Here is an 18175-nt window from a genome sequence, read left to right as displayed (position 1 = left end):
ACAGGGGTGTGAGGGCTCAGCAGCAGTACATGGGCAGCACAGCTGGCAGAGCTTTCACATCCTGCTCCCCCAATATCCCAAACATTTTCCTGCAATGCTCCTGAGGTCCTTAACCCTTGCTGTGGTCCCCAGGTGCTGCCCCAGCAGGAGGGTGGGTTCCTCTCCAGGTGCACCCCTGTGGCAGCCAGGGCAGAGCTCCCAGCCCCGAGCAGCTGAAAAAGCCAACAACTGTGCACTGAGTCAGCTGCTCCAAAGCAACCTTGTGCTTGAACCTGGCAGGGGGCCCTTCCCAAACCTGCCTGCCTAACAACAAAAGGGACAGTTTTGAGACACCTGTTGTCTCAGTACAGAGAAAAATGTGTCATGGCGGGGGGGAGAGGGAGCAGGAGAAAATCCCATGAAGCTCTGCAGGCTGCACTGCTGGATGCAGCTTTGTGGCACATGTGGGAGATGCTTGTGGTCCTCGTCCTGGCACCAGCTCTGTCCCAGGCTCTGGCCAGCAGCCGAGCACAGGGCGCCTTTCCAAACCCTGCAGCCACTGCTCTGGCCCTCAGCAGAGCTCCTTGGATAGGGAGGGCAGGGAAGAATCATTGCTCCACACGGGAGAGCCCAACCAGGAGCTGCAGCTGCCTTCCCTAGGCAGAGGCAGGAGGAAGCCAGCAAGGCAGGGGATGTGCTTTGCAGCAGGGAGAGCTCAGGTCAGAGGGAGAGCAGGATAGTTCAGGTTATTGACAGGAGAGGCAAGGAAACAGTGATCACACACCGTGGGCATGAGGCCACAGCTGAGTATTCTCTCCATAAACAATGTTACTTCACACAATGCAGGTAACAGTCCCTGTGCTTCACTGAGTACTTTCTCTTCCCAGCCACTAAAAGGATCCATCCAGACTCTTCCAAATTATTTCAGTGGAGATACATCAAGTAGTCCCAAGAAGCAAACACTCAGAGCCCCACTGCAGCTAAAACTGGGCCCACAGCACAAACACAAATAGATCAGAAATCCTGCAAGGAACCAGCAGAAACATACTGCACTTAGCTGACCACCTTGATTCTGCGTCTCTCAAATACCGTGGATAAATAACTACTTATGTCACCCTGGGAGAAAAGGAATGTATGATATGGCTATGAAACCACCTGGATTTTTTATATATAAAAAGTGTTTTCACTACTTATGGAAAGCCAGACATGTAAATTACACTGCCCTTAGCAGGAAAAAATATGTGCCAAAGATCATGCCTAGGAGCAGAACTTGGGAAGAATGGGGGTATGGTCATGCCAGCTTTGCAATGTTTTCTTTTACAAGCCTGTTTTACTGCTGAGGTGGGGGAGACTAGTGTTATTGCTTCCTCAGCAAGCTGTTCTCACAGGATTTGACTATAGGTCATGAAAATCTTATAAGGTCAGACAATCCTGCAAGATTTTAACAAATTGAAGGTTTAAATATGTTCCCAAGATTTTGGTTATGTCCTTTTCTAAGATGGAAAGTAATCCCCTTAACAATGTGCATTGCCTGGGAAACAAGAATTAAATAAAAGCAAATCTGGAGATCTGAATTCAGTACCTTTGAAAGTTTACACAAATTATCAAATAATTTATCTACTTTCAGCCTTTCCACATGGACAGATAGAGGTGGGACTACCGGCAAAACGAGACCTGCATATTCAGTATGGCAGTAAATGGACTTTGCCTGCTCCCTTGGCGCTGATTCTGTGAAGGTCATTCTGCAAGAGCAAGAAGACACAGCCACAGCAACCTATGCCATTAGAGGTCCCTTCAAGGCTGATTGTTAGCATTAGAACATTAGCACTCTGGGTATTTATCAAAATGTGGACACCAGAGTGGTTTGAAGTAGTTTCACTTCCTCTTAAATGATAATAAATTGGCAGTGTGAGTGTTGACTGCCAGCAATGCAACTTCATTACTTCAGAGGTTAATGGAGTAACCTCTCTCTGTTGATCTTCCTGTCACCATTGGCTACAAAAGACTCTCTGACACAGTGCAGTTTTCAGGAGAGGCAAAAGTACAACAGAGATTAACCACATCAAAAAGAACACTGTCCCACTCCATTATATTCTGCAAAGCTGGTGTGCAGCAAATCGCAGTGGCCAGCAGTGTCATCTGCCCTGTCTGACAATGAAATCAGCATAAAAAGAGGTGGTGATGCTGTATTAGAGACAAACACCTTTCAAACATCTTAAAAAAAAAAAAAAAGGAAAAAGAGAAAAAGAAAGAAAAAAAAGGTGAAATAAAGGAAAAAGAAGGAAAAATATAAAGGAAAGAAAAAAAGCAAAGAAATGAGGACAGAATAAAATAAAATAAAAAAAAAATAAAATTAAAAAGAAGATAATACTTTAATTACAACGTAAATATTGGAGCCACTGAACTTGAGCTATTTTGCACTAATTCTACAAAATTCCTCTTGTATTTCTTACAGAAAGTTACACAGTGAATTAACCAAGGTATTGTTCTTTTGAAGAGTGGATTTGTGATTTTGCAGAAGATGAAAACTGACAGGAATAGAGTAGGAGGTGGCCATGAGATTCAAAGAGGACTACATTTAATGCTGGCTAAGTGAATAACCCTGTGAATGAAAATGTATTCATTTAGGGAAATGTGCCTCTTCTTGTTACAGGTTACTGCCCTGAAATGCCTGGCAGGCATGTTAACTTTCAATAATTCATAACTCCTGTTGTCACCAGCACAATGAACGTGCCCCTCACAGCTCTGAACAGAGATCACTGCCCAGGGAAGCTGAACATTCTGTACATCCTAAACACAAATACCTGGAAGTCACTTCCCAGGAGGGAGGTTACTCCTGTCCTACCAGCAGCATCCCCTTTGTCAGGAGCACAGACACAAATTCACAGTACACTCAGGTTAGTTTTCTTTTTGTGAGCATGTGCATGAAATACAATGGCTCACTGGAAATGTTTCATTTTGTTCAATATTTCTGTTCTCTTCAGCAGATTAGCAGATGAACAGGTAACTGAAAGTGCACCAGACATGCAATTACACACTGCAAATGCATGCACACATCCAGTAATTGCATGTGTGGTTGTGCAAACCATTCAGGGGTGTGCCAGGTCACTCGTCTCCACTCTCCACTTTTCAACCCCACCAGTGTCTGGGATGGGACTTAGCCAGTCTGACAACAGCTCTACAGCAAATACATCAAATTCTTGTTGAACTCTTATCTTTTGGAGGTCTCAATTAGAAGTGAATACTTTTCAGCATGAAACCCCATCAGCCTGAATGAAAGCATCAACTTTCTACACACACACAGTGGCAGGTACTTCTTGTTAGAAGAAACATTGATAATAAGGAGTGTCTGCTGATAGCAGAAGGGAGGAGGACCCTACTGGAAATTATAGGAGATAAGGAAGATTGGGATTTCTTGCTAGAGAAGCAAACAGAGGATCAGATTCCAGGATGGAACTCCTCCAAACACTAGAGCAAGTGTACCTTCCCAGCCTGTGACCTAAATGTTGTGAACAAGACAGGATTCAGTGTTCAGCTCTGATTGTGTCAGTGGCTCCTTTTGAGACACTGGGCAAGTTGCTTAATCTCCATCAAGATTTTCTCAATTGTAAAAACCAAAAAGCTGCTACTAAACCCAGAGAAGTCCCTTTTAAATTACAAATCAAAACAGAATGTCAATTCTACACTTACTTCTGCATTATTACACCATTTTCAGTTTCTTTAGGTTGATAAACATATGCAGTATTATCTGAATTCAGGCTGATAAGGAACCATGGTTTACCTTTTAAAGCATAAATAGTGGATCTGGATGAAAAATTTGAAAAAAGTTAAGTTTTACTTTCACAAAGTATTCAGTCTCTCCTTAACTTAACATCCTGAGGTCTACCAGTTTGAAGTCAGGTTTTTAATAGCTGCTATGCAGCTGTGGAAAGACAACCCTTTACTGAAGGATTTTTGTAAGAATTAGAAAGACACCTCACGCTTGGAAGTGTTTAAGGCCAGGTTGGACAGGGCCTTTGAGCTACTGGTCTAGTGGAAGGTGTCCTTGCCCATGGAAGGGGATGGAACTGGATGAACTTTAAGGTCCCTTCTGACCCAAACCATTCTATGATTCTATGAATTGAAAAAAAACAAAAATTGGTAGTTCAGTGCTATGTTGGCTCCATGAATGTTAGAGCTGAGACCATCTCTTCCATAAATGTGCCAAAATCAAATCAGGCATTTAAGATTGTCATCTTAAATGTGCTGCAGTGCTGCAGCTTCTAAAAGTTCACATTTCTAATACCTCAAAAAGATACTGTCTACTGAAAAGAGTTTGAGAAATTACACAATGGCATACCAATATTAATTGAATACGAGAGTGTAAAACAACTCTTAAATATGGGAAAACTCCACCTCTGCGTGCAAAGAATACCAGATGCAGCAATATACACTTCAAAGCTACATTGCTGCAGACAGAATCAGCCACAGCTTTCTTTGTAGACTTTCTTTGAAGAAGGAACTTTATGGGTAAGTGGGTGCATAACCATTCACAGCTACACAAAGCTGTTCATCCTTACACCAGAACCCTTCATTTTGCTCCAGTCAAAAACAGCAGCTAAAGAGTGGCTGGTTTATAAGTTAAGAAAATATTTTTGGATATCAGTGAGAATTTAATTCCAGCTTTTCTTCAATAACCATAGATTTTTTTTTTAAACTTATGTTTTTAAATATCTAAATCAAGTTCAGCTCTACTGAAATGTTGCTGCTGCAATGCCAATATATATTACAATGCACTGCTAACATAATGTTCAAAATTGCATAATTCCATCCTGCATCACAATGAATACTGCTGTGGATACATTTATATGAAAGCACTTCACCTGAGCAACCCAGAGGAAGAAAAAGCCTATTAGGTATTTCAGAATCTCTTCAGTACATGTGACCTTGGACAAAGGTAAGTTTTAAGAAATAAAAACTTGTATCAAAAATCCCAATACGACAGCAAGTTTTATATTTTCTGACAAAGGAGATTATTACTGATATCAGGTATCAGTTTTTATTGATGTTGGGATAAGATTTCTTATTCCCCAAAACTGAAGCACATCAGGCACTTTTATCTGAGACGGACCATTTCCCATTCTCAGCACATCACTGGAGTTAAAGCAACATCCTCAATTGCAGAAATAACTGAGTCTAGAGAGATTATAAAACAACTACTGTTAACTACATTTTAATTACATGTATGGTTCAAAAAATGTCTATGATCGGTAAAATAATTATAAGTATTTTAAATATTTCACAGTAAGGAAATATTCTGGATCTTTAGAATAGACTCTGACTTTGCATTCTCACCTTTTTCTCTAAAAACTCTTCATTTTTTTCTTAATTAGAATTTTTAACAACCAAAGGCAGGAAACTTAGAGGGAAGTCTGTACCAATGTATTTTTCAATGAGAGGCTGACTTTAGAAGGATTTTCTTTGTAAAAAAGCAACACTTTTTTGATCTTTATCTCCATTTGCATGGTAGAAGTATTCAAAGGAGTGAAGTATTACAGTCATTAGTAAGTAAAAGAGATATCAAGTGTACTAAACTCCAAGATTATCCATCAGAAATGAAACAAAACCAAGACCATACAAGTATAAGATAGGCTCTTTTTCTGCTGGCTGAAATCTTTCATATGGTATATAATGCTGGAAAAACAGAATTTTTCTGTTCACCTTTTCCCTATTGAAAAGCAACTCTCTCTTTATCTAACCTTTTCTAAACCACCATTGAAAATTGTATTTTCTGACTCAAACAAAACATTGTTTTTCTTTCTGCCTCATATGGCTAATAATAAAGACTTGAGGTAAATCTCCCTACAGCTGCTTTCAGTTCATTTTAAGTCAATGAAACCTATATAATCCTGTAATACAGTCAATTGTTTCTTTTCCACTAGGCCTGAAGGGCTGCAAGCTTAGAAAGGGAAGAATTACTGTTTTGCTTTTAAGCACCTATTAATATTTTGCCCCTCCAGCAGTTCTTTTTTTCCCCTTTGAAGCCTTTTTCCCACTAAATTAATGTTTAACAATTAAATCAAGCTGAAGGAGATCTTAAAAGATCTAGACAATTACTGATTGGGTAGAAGAACAGGCCTTTAATTTAAATGGGAAACATCTCTGAAACGATGGTATGAGACCCCACAACTAATTACATAATTTTCTGCATCTGAGAAAACATGGGCTGAGAGAATGCAAATAGAGACACACATGGAATACCAGGAAGAAAAGCTGGAACTCTAACATCTTCCTATTGTCCTTGAGAATAGAGCAATTTGTAGAAAAACAAGCTTTGAGCTACTAGAATGAGTAAAAATATAACTTTTAAAAAAATATTCAAGGGATGGCATCTCTTTTTCAGGCAAATACTGCCAATACACCCAGAATGGCAATCCTAAGTCTGTATGTAAACATCACAAGCAGGCCTAAGAGCCCTTTCAAAAGCGTGTATTCTTTGTATATATAATATACTTTTGTGCACTTGTGAGATAGAAGTGTTCTGCGTTTCCTGCTTTCTTCCATAGCAATGTGTACGTTACCTTAAAAATACAGCCACAGTAAGGTATGATAATGGAGGATTTCTCCTAGGCCTGGATAAACAGAGTTTGTTCTGAATGAAAATCCTCGAGCTGAACTCAAGAGCTGGCTAGTGGCCAAGTCCTTTGTTCAGAGACCTGTCCTGCCCCCTTGGTTCAGGCAGTTCTGTGGGCACTGAGATCTGCTCAGACCTCACAATTCAATCAATAGGTGCTAAGACCACAAACACTGCTCTTTCTCCCTCCTAGCCCAAGGAGAATACTGTGATTAGTCTTGCTTCTTAAAAGAGGCCAGACTGAACTATGGCCAGGGAGTGTTTGGACCAAATGTGCATTGCTGAGACCTAATTAATGTCAGTGACATTATCCTACATCCAACAGAGGTGCAGAACCACCCAAGGGCACCTGCTGGGACATCCAAGAAAATGATGGATCGTGCCAGCAGGAACTGGATATGTCCATGGTGTGAAAGTTCCCCACACAGGACATGTGGCTTTTAAGTTTGTCCATCACACCAGCATTAGGGACAGACATTCAATGAACTGGACACCTAATTTCCCAACAGACCCTCTAAAGTATTTCCAAAGGAATCTGGCTCTCACTGATTCCAAATATACAAGAAAACAGCAGTTTTAAAGAGAGACACTTTATGTTGGTTCCAGTTAAAACAGAACAGTTGAACTCTCAGAGAACTTGAAGGTTTTGTTTGCAGTTTCAATGTTGACCAAACTATAGCTATTCTTTAAACATTTCAGAAATTGCACATTTTTCTCTGGTGATCTCAAGTACTTCTTACTACAAGACAAGGCACAGGCAAGTGAATTAATAAAAATCCCAACAGATTTTCATGATTCAAATACGTGCTTAGTATTTCAGATAGAGTTTTCTCTAATTTTACTCATCCCTAGATAGAATCAAAACATGATTTGAGGCAAAAAGTGCTATTCAGTTTTACGATTCATCAAATAATTTTGAAGCACTGAGCACATTTTAGCTCTCCATCTGTTACATAACCTCAATGCAAAGTAAAAAATATTCCGGTTTTGGCTACAAACCTGAATTCCATCTTCAGAAAAAGGTTGGGATGACAAACAGACACTATGAAGGACACATTCAGCCAACAAAAAAAACTCTAGCACTTCCAGGAATTAAGCCTCTCATTCCTATAACAAAAACCATCACTAGCATAAGAAGGTCATGTCCTTTCCTGCTTTTAATATTTTTTAATATAAATTCTTTAGTATCTTTCTATTACCCATTGTAAATGTTTCATTTCACCAAGCCAATTATATTCACAATATATTCCCCAATCCAGACTGTAACTGATTCATGAATGTGTGTGTAGCAGAGGCATGTGCACTGAAAAGCAATCCCCAGTCAAATGCCTTCTTTTTGTCCACAGAAAGAACAACTAGGTGACCTCACATGTGTAATATACACAGCACACTGTTAAAAATCAACAAAACTGAGAAACACGTATATTATGCAAAACCACCAAAACCACGCACCCACACACACACACTCAGGAAGTTCTACAGTAACATTTCATTTATGTTCCTGAAAGGGATTGACTCTCTCAAGGAAATATAAACACTGAGGGCCACCACGAGGACCAGCCCCTCTCAAACAGCTCAGCACAGGCTCTGCTCACAGCTTTGTCCCACTTGTCCCTGTCTGAAATCCTCTGCGTGAGAGGGGCTGGCATGGGTGACACCTCTGGGGCTGTGACCAGCAAGAGGAGAAGACACAGTCAGGGAAATCAGGCTGGAGCTCAGTGCTACCACCACCGCTGGCATCAGCTGAGTGCAGAATGTCTTGGCAGTAGCTCTGAAATGACAAATCTGGGGTGTGGCTGTAGGGTTCTTATGGAGCAACCAGCACTGATTTACCTGCTGTTGCTTCTTTCCCTTCTGAGTCAGTGTGTGTGCTGCCAGGAGCCACCAGCCCAGCCCCAGGGTCTGCAGGGCTGCCCAAGCGCTGCTTCCCTGCCTGGGCCGGACACAGTCCCTGGGGACAAAGCCAGCCCTCCCAGCCAGTGACTCGGGAAGGGACACACAGGACAGAAGGTGCCAGGAAAAATGGCAATGCCAGCTCCCACCGAGCCTCAGACAGGCAGTGGCAAACCTGTGCTGTGCCCTCACATCCTCACTCTTTACCCTCCATTCCACGCCCCATGTAAATCTGATGAGGACACTGTCCTCTGACACCTCTGTTCCAGAGAAACTACAGAACAAGCAAAGATGTTGCTAACACTCCAAGAATGTGCTGAGCTGGGCAGCAAGTTTGCTAAGGATTGCCTGAGAAGGCAGAACCACCCTCCTGGGGCAATCTGAAGGGAGCACGGTATTAAACACTGTTTTTAAATCCATGAAGATAGGGTGGGTCAAGAAGACAGATGATGCAAAAAGCAGGAGAGGGATGAACAAAGGCACAGGCTTTGGGCCAAAGAATAAACCCTCCTTACTGAGTAATGGCAGAGGTGAAGGGGAGCTGGCTGGCAGCAAGAAACACTACAGGGGGACTGAAAGCTGTGTTCATAACACAGGGAGAAAGCAATGCAAGGACACTGACATGTTTCTGTATTTTGGATTCAGCGTATTCTGCGCAATGTCAAAAGTTCAGTGCGAAAATTTCCATCTCAGCCTGAAGAAGAACAGTGCAAATATTTGAGTTTTGTGCAAGCAGGAGGCTGTTCCTGGAGATGCAGTGTGCGTGCAGGCCCCGGCGGCAGCGGGAGAAGGCCCGAGCAGCCGGGGCAGCGAGCGAGCGGGGAAGGCCCCGAGCCAAAGGCAGCGCCGGGCCCTGCTCCGAGCCCGGGACACCGAGCCAGCACAGCCCCGGCCTGCTGGGACTGAGCTGGGAGCCGATCCAGACGCCTAGTAACAAATAAACAGCAAACAAAGATGTGCCGGCGACAACAAGCAGCTTGAGAAGTTAACAGGAGAAACCTGGAAAGTGTAAAACGTCTTTGTGTTGCTAGGCAAAGGCACTGAAACTAATTCTAGAGTAATGCTGTGTCAAGTAGAGTTTTGCACAGACCAATTCAAAGACCAGAAAACAAGGAAGATTAATTGTTATTTAAATTTCCAGACCTGGATCACTCCCATAAGCTTGACAATGAAAAATTAATAATACGGATTCATGAAGTTTGCAATAAAAAGAAAGAGGCCAATGTTATGTTCTTAACAGGCATTAGCTAAGGGGCATGGAAAGGTTTAAACTGTTACCATTCAGAGCAGTGATGATGAGTGAAAAGTGACACAGGAAACTTAGGGACTGTTTTAATCACTCTTGCATAGCTGTTAAAGGCACAATAAAATGGCAACACGGCATTATAAATAGAGCATGTAAAAGAGCCTTCTGTGACAGGGAGAATTGTGACAGACACCCTTATTAGACAGGTTGGCTCAAGCATTCACTCTGTCACCCTCCCCAGCTGCTCGAATGCTCTGCCCCATCTCAAAGTGAACTCAGCTCGTTCAGCTTTGCTTGGCCCATCTTTACGTTAATATTTAAAAGGGTGATTTATCAGACAGTTAGTTTAAAAAGCAAAGCAAGTACCAGCACAAATGTGTTAAGACTTTTTCAATTTCACAGGAAGGATGTCAGCTTTGTTGTAAAAGCCTCATATGATGTGAAATACAATTTAAACAATCTGAGATGCTTGGAAGTAGATTTGTAGAAAAGAGACCATCTTCCCACGAAAACACTGGGAGAGGCTGGAGTTTCCTGGAGATTTCTGGTTGTGTCAGCACTATTTTGCACATCTGTCTGCAAACCACCCCACAAAAAGCATTTCACAACATTGTCTTTGCCCTGGTTTTCAAAGAATCACAGTACCAATCATTCCCACTAAAGTCAATAGGAACATGCAACCAGTGAAAGGAATCTGAACGTTTATGTAATATATGAAGAATAAATTATCGTCAATCCATTTAGTCTTGAAATGTGGCCTGCAGCCATATTCAATTCTAGATGTTATTCATAATTTACAAAAGAGTTTCAACACAGAACCTGAAAGCTTAAAAAAAAAAAGACAAATATTTCTGGTTTTTATAACTCATTTTGGGTTCTTATTTCCCTGCCAGATATGAACTGCAATATTGAATATAAAAAACAACTATCATACAGAGTGAGCACTGAAGAATTACAAAGTTATTTCCAGCTGTTATTTCCTTTAGCTATTACATCACAGATGTGCACACATTTATTTTGCTAAAAACTTAATGCATTGAAGGCCACAGTTAAAGAAAATGGGGTCTCCTTCTAATGACTTGTTAGCAATATCTGCTCTTCATAATCACAGAAGAATACATAGCATGAAGCCAATAAAAAGGAATCTTGGTGCTCATGTTATTTAAATCTTATTCTTCCTTCCTTTCCCCAAATGTGTACTGTGTTCACCTAATCTCACTTGTCATTCTCAGAAATGTTTAAAATAATGAAAAGAAACTCCTTAAAGAGAAAGATGGTTTCCCTTAAGGCTAGGCATAACTGGAGTATTCCAAGGAAATAATATGTATAGTGCTCAAAGATGAAGGATCTTTCACAAGACCTACACTTTTGGACATTTTTATTTACATTCTTCTTCCAAAGTGAGGAAGAATATCAATGATTAAGAACAAACAATTTTTACAGATCACCCAACAGAATTTAAAAAAACCAAAACCAACAAATAAAAAAAAGCTTCCTAAAACCCTGAAAGGGAAATCAAACAGCAATTAAATAAATATGATTTGATTTAAGTGTGCACTTAATACATGTAGTAAATCCTGCCAGTTTTTGTGAACAAATCAGAGTGCAAAGAAGAAGTTCACATACAAGTCACCTACCCTGCACTTCTGCAAACAGACATGCCCCACCTCACCAGGAGGCAGCTGTGTGCACAGTAGACCAAACCTTTCATGTGTCATCTCCTAAGATTAGAAAGGAACACACAGCAGTATCTTACTTTTCGTATTATCTTTACTTTTTCAAGCTGTACATTTTTGTTCTGTTGCAAACTACTCCATTCTCATGGCTTAGAGGAGCTGCAGACAAGCCATAAAATTATGACACTACTTCCTTGCCTTTTCAATTTTATTGTATTCAACTGTTTTTAAAGGAAATTTTAAAGATTTGAAAGTCTTTTTTCCTCAACAAATATGTCCTTTTATAAAGATTGTATGTGAAATAATTAAGATTGCTCAGTGCTAACCTAGAAAAGGATTGCACAACACTGACAAATAACCCCCTACACATAAGGACATGGCAAATGACAGGATGTCAAAAGCAAGAGGAGGGAGACACCTGCAAATTAATTCTGTCATCTTTTCCCTGCTCACCCACTCACATCACATGGGGCTGAAGAACGAGAGACCTCACCTCAGCAGGGTGGTGAAAGGATCAGAAGAAAGAACAAAGCAGCAACTGATCATAACAGTTACCATTGAAAATTGGAAAGGAAAAGCACAGGGAAAATTGAAAAACTGAATTTAAATACAGAGATGGAGAAAGAGAGAAGACCTAAAACACCTAGGCAATTAAAGAGGGAAAACTGCATTAAAAGAAAAGCAGGGTTCAGCCCAGCAGCAGACTTACACCTGAGGAACCCTCTGTGCCAGGGCACACTGAGGGGACTGAGGGGTGGCACTGCTGCCTCTGAGCCTGCAGAGCCATTCCCCAGTTCTGGAAGAGGAAGAAGGCAGGTACAGGCATGAGTGATATCCACCACCCCTGCTGAACTCCACTGGAAGGCTGCCAAAAAGTGAACACAGTTGAGGATTAATTAAACTATGAGCAAACTACCATTGCTGAGCAAATCCTTCCCTCCTCCCTGTGCCTGAGAAACTGGAAGAGAGAAGGAAGACTGAAGTGCAGAGGTTGTGCAGGAGCACCCATCACCCTGAGCATGGCTTTGTGGCTCTGGAGGATCCCCTGGGACATTTGCTGCTCCCTTCATGCAGGCAAACCACACTGCTCCTGCTGCTCTGCAGGATAAAACATCCAAAAATGGAGCAACCAGCAGGGAAATTGTCTGTATTTCTTTGTAGGCTTTTTCCCATTAGTGTTAGAGCAGGTCCTAACATCAGGACCTGACTGAAAATGTGCAAAATTTACCTGACAGCATACTAAGGAAATATTTGTGTGGAGAAGGGCTACGTTTGTGGGAATCTTCCTTATCAATGCGCATTTGCTTTCCCTCCTTGGGAGCAGGTACCACTATCAGTGTAAAATGATAGCTTAATTGTTGGAGTACTTACATGGTTTTAATGAGTAGCTGCTTAAATGGTCCAGCAATTCCACACACAAATATTTGACCCCAGGGCTACAGTAATTTATGGACCTCCCAATTATAGAAAGTACTCTCTTGTCTTTTGCTTTGCACTTGGACTGGTCCTTTTATTATTTATTCCCCATCCTTCCCCACCGTTCCCCTATGGAGCTTCAGGTGACTGTGGGAAATGACAGAGGGAGATGTACATTACCCACACATAGGAGGGGAAAGGGTCTATTTATCTACAAACCTGGCAAACAAAATAAAGAAATTGTGGAGAAGTTTATGTGCAAAAATTCCAGATATTTTTTTTTCCCCTAGAATAAGGTAAAAAGGGATATGAGCTAAAAAATGGGATCAAGAGCTAGAGGTTCAGTATAATATATGGATGTGCCCACAGCTAAATGTTGAAATCCTGAACTTTTAGGTGTCAATAACTGCTGTAAATTTTTATGAGAGGGGAAAATGGAAAATCTCATCTAATTCAAGTCATGCCAGAAACATATTTTCATTGTCTACAACAATATAGAAACTGTATCAAGCACAGCCTGATCATATTAAAATTTTTAATTACAAAGTCCTATGCAACTATGAACAAAGTCTTTGGATGTTTCTTCATGAAGTCCAACTTAAGACACACATTCCAGTACTTAAAAACTCTTGCTGTTTATGGTAAGGGATTCATTAAAGTACTTTCAAAATATAAATTATGTATCTTTCATATAATATTTGCAAAATCTGCTTTAAATGTGTGTTTCTCAGTGCTGATAATACTACAATAGAATTGGAAAAGGAAAAAGCCAAAAGTAATCTCTGTCTAATGAATAACAACATTTTCAACTATTTGGACGAGCTAAAAATACACAGCTTGGATGAGGAAGGATAGCTTTGAGCTAAAAATAGCAGAAACAAAAATTATTTAAGACAAAACAAAATATCCCAAATCATTCTTAAGAATTTGTGCAGAGCTTTAATATTTATAACCTCTTTTCCCAAGCAGAGCTTCAAAACACAAAGAGGACGTGAAATTGATAACAAAGGAAAGACGCCAAGAATGTACAAAATAGAAAGAATTTCTGCATTCCTTCTGTGAACATGGAAGTCCTCCCTCTGAAGCAATTTATCTTGGCTGATGAGGGATTGGTGGGTGTGCCCAAGACAAAACTCGTCAGACAAAGACATGTTTGTTTGCTTTTCATTTATCTTGAAGTCAAAAGCACAATATGTGTCAGTGCCAATGTGTGCCTTTCCAGATCTTCACTCTGCAGTGGGATATGAGATGAAGAGAAATTTTCTTCCAAAGGGAGGATAGGTCTGTAACCAACTCCATGGTTATCATAAATTTGTATAATAAGTAGCCTTTGGAATGGCTGTACAAGCATAGTGAAAAGCATTCTAAACAGATAAGACAAATAAAGCCTGAAAGCAGCATCGAAGACAGAGGTGACACAGTCTGTTCCACCTCCTACAGTAGAATAATGGCCCACTCATTGCTACAACTGCTGGACTACAGGGCCTTGCTCCCTGCAGTGATGTTCCACCCCAAAGAAATGTAGATCCTTAAATTAGCATAAATTAGACACTCAGAACCCACTCCAGCTAAAAACGCAGGCCTCACTGGTAGACAAACATCCTTATTTTATGGTTTTGATTCCAGTCTTGCACACACTAAAAATCTGTCCTTAAAGATGAGATATTATCCAAAATCAATATCTTTGGGAACATGACAGTAGAAGTTGTTGCTTAGGAAGATGGAATGGGGTGACCTGATAGACATATTTTTTTATAGTTTTTAATTTCAATTGTCCATGCTTCCATGTGGACAAAAAGTGACCCCAAAGGCTGCATTCCCAGTAAAATCAAACAGAGCACAATTAACTTTCTGTTTAGAACAAGATTAAAGATCTCTGGAAGACAGAGAGTCAATACCTTCCTTGAAAGATAGGTACACAAATTTATTCAGACAAAACAAAACAATATAAAGTGAAAAGTCAGAAAAAATTGTCTTGGATCTCTACTAGTCAACATTGCTTTTCTCACAATGGAAGTCAAGAGATCCATCATCAGAAATTCTTTGTAGATGAACTACATATTGAGTGACCAGTTCAAATTAATTTATCAATGCCACATCTGGATTTTCATGCATTACATCTGATATTTTTTTTTTTATTTTTAATTGCACCTTGTTTTAAGACACAGCATATGATTAATGCACTGGACATTGATCTTCATTCTGTTTTGTACCAATTGGAAAGCAGAATTTCTGGAAATTGGGAAGTTTTGAAATCCTGAATTGTTGCTATACCACTCAGGGTTAAATTCTGCCTTGTTGGCTTTTGACAGATTGACAACAAGAATAAAAATAGTACTATGATAATCTTTTCTCTTAGTGAAATTTGACTAATTCTAGTTAATTTTGAACCCTTATTAATCTCTTGGGATTACTAGTTTTAAGCTACACAAAATAAAATGTATTATCTGATGTAATCATTTGATGAAATTAATGGGCTGAGTTATTACTGCAGAAAATGAGTGTTCAGTACCCCAGGGAATGAGGGCCTAACAAGAGAATAGCAAGGCATTGCTTTTTTGTCCAAAATTGAATAGTTACATAATATTTACTGTTACCCACCCATGTATTAAAACACATAATGCAGTTGGTATTTAATTTGAATTTGTCTCATTCTCAGAATAGCCCATGGAGATTTTATTTACTTCCAAAGACACTGAAGAAAGAAGATATCCACTGCCCTTGCATAATTCCTGGTCAAGAATTAGGGCTGGCTTTAGACTGTATGAGCTTTAGAGGACTCTCAGCTTCCCTGTTGGAGTGTGCCAAATCCTACCAAAGCCTGAATTTTAGCCCTGCTATCCTCAATCCTGAATAGAATTGTATTGCAGTTTTTCAGTAAGAAAATCAGAGGGAATCCCTCAAACTCTGTGGCAATAAATGGCATTTGATAGTTTATCCATGATCTATTTACCACAGGAAGAACCCATGAAGAGGGGTGAGCTCTGTGCCTTCCAGAAGAAAAGGGGAGAAAGGCTTCTGCCTAAAAAATACACTGCAAGGCATTTAGCATAAGTTTCAGAAGAAACAATATAGCTGGTTTTGTTACAATCTCTTTCTTCCTGCAATCAACCAGTTCTATCTCACATGCCTGTTATTCAAATATTCAAAGACCACTATGATGTCCTAGACCACTAAAAGAAGCGTTTCTGTTTTCAGAGGTAGGTCAGGAACAGAACACTGTATACGAAATGTGGACTCTGTTACAATTTCTGATATTTATCTTTTAAGCAGACAGTGGCTGCATGGCACAAAATAAATGCAATGAAGTAGCAAAGCCCAGCAACAACAGGGTTAGAAAGGTTTGAACTGACTGCAAGGCAGCAAGTTATCTTTTTATACAGGTTTTACTCCTGAAGTACAGAAACCTTGGAAAAATTATATCTTTTCATAAGATTAATATAAAATGCAAAACATTCATAAATACGGTTTTAAGCTACTTCAAATATAATACTGTAAATCTTATTACAGACTTCAGATGTAATTGTTCTGCTGTTTGTCTCCTAACGCTGTGCCTCTTAACTTTATATGGTTACAAAGGGGATTAATTTTGCTTTAGTCCTTTGTTTTCTTTTGCTAATAAAGACCAGACTTGTTTATTCATTTTCTTTCAAGTACTTCTGTTTCTTATAGCATGAGCTCATACAGATGTAATATAGAAAATCAGTGTAAAAGTCTAGATGGTTCAGGTGAAGTACAAAAAATTTGGACAACTGAAGAATCATCAGAAGCTTTAGGGATAATTCATTCCTTTTTTATTTCCTCTTATATTTCCTCATATATTTATCTATCGCTATATTTTCCTTTTATTTCAAACTAATAGAAACTTTTTTCTCTCCTAAATTCAAATGCTTTCCTCTCAGAATCCAATTTTCTCTTTCCAAAATATCCTCTACAACTGAGAATACCCTGCTATTAAGGGCTTATAAGTCCATCTCCTTTAAAGGTCATCTTGACAAGAAGGATGTACATTTCCAGAAAAGCCCATCTGATCCCCCTGCCAGCTGAAAGCCCCTGTGGATGTGTAGATGTTTGCTGGTACAAATGTGTAGGTGTATGGCAGATTTCCTACATGGCAGATTTCCCTGTTAGATCAGGTCTAACAATAATAACTTCATAGACTTTGAAAAAAAATTAAAATACATTTTGTAAAGCAATAGAGTAGAAACGCCTTCGAAGTTTAAAAATAACATAAATATTAATTGAAATTATTTTGTATCGCATGTCCCTAGCCTGTGCTATGAACCTGAATAGAAAATAATTATGAACAAAAAAATCAGCTTATGTAATTGCCAAAATGAAAGGAAAATGCGCAACTGAACTGTGTTACAATCAATACAGATTTTGGTACTCTCTTCTGTTGCAGAGTCCCAAAATATTAGTTACAATTAGGAGCTACACAGTTTACCTTGACAACATTCCTTTATATTCTCTAGCTCTAATTCTATTTTAAGGAAGAAATATTGTTTTAAATAAAAGAATCATGAAAACAAGTCTTTTCATTGTATTCGTCTGACAACAGAGACGACCTGTTGTCCTGACCTGTAATTTCCAGGACTACAGCTTATGTGCATATTAATGAAGCTCTCACTTATTACTGGCAAAAATTTTCCTTAACTTAATGGGAGATAAGCTCTTAGAATGCAAATACCAGAAATACCAGAAGGTTTACTTAAGTTTTTTTTTTTTTTTACCCATCTCATGCAGTTGTCTAAGGCAGGATGAACAAAACCCAAACATTGCTATGCTGCTTATACAGACCTCCATATAGACTCTGTGACGTCATCTCCCCTTCCCCTCTAAATTCATCATATCCTAAGCACTGTACTAGCACTTGGTACTAACTAGTTTAAAGTAGGAAGTGATGGTGATGTGATAGCAAATGAATGTTGGCAAAATGTCAAATGTCCGGTGTAAAATTTTATGAGCATGCACATTCCAAAGTAATGTGGACACAAGTCATCCACTGTAGTTCATTTTGGCAGAAATATTGCAAAAATATATAATTTTAGCATACAGTACAATTCACTTGCAGATATTTAAAAACACTTCCATCAGCCTCCCCAGAAAGGTCAAAGGAGCACATGGGCAGAGCACATACAAGAGGAACTGGTGCATCCAGAGACACTGGTTGCAAACCAACACACAGACAGATCAATCACAGCTTTTGCACAGGTTCCTCAGTGCTGACTACAAGGAAAAACACATCTAACATCAGGGAAATGTAAGTGAGCAGGGCTTTGCTGATGCTATTGATGTTACTGCCAGCAGGCTGTGCACAGTCAGGCACTTCTGAACCAAATCTCTGCACCA

This window comes from Ammospiza nelsoni, chromosome 11 (assembly GCF_027579445.1).
Source record: "Ammospiza nelsoni isolate bAmmNel1 chromosome 11, bAmmNel1.pri, whole genome shotgun sequence".
Taxonomy (NCBI): Eukaryota; Metazoa; Chordata; class Aves; order Passeriformes; family Passerellidae; genus Ammospiza; species Ammospiza nelsoni.
The sequence above is the reverse complement of the archived record's forward strand: the minus strand, read 5'-3'. Positions refer to the sequence as shown.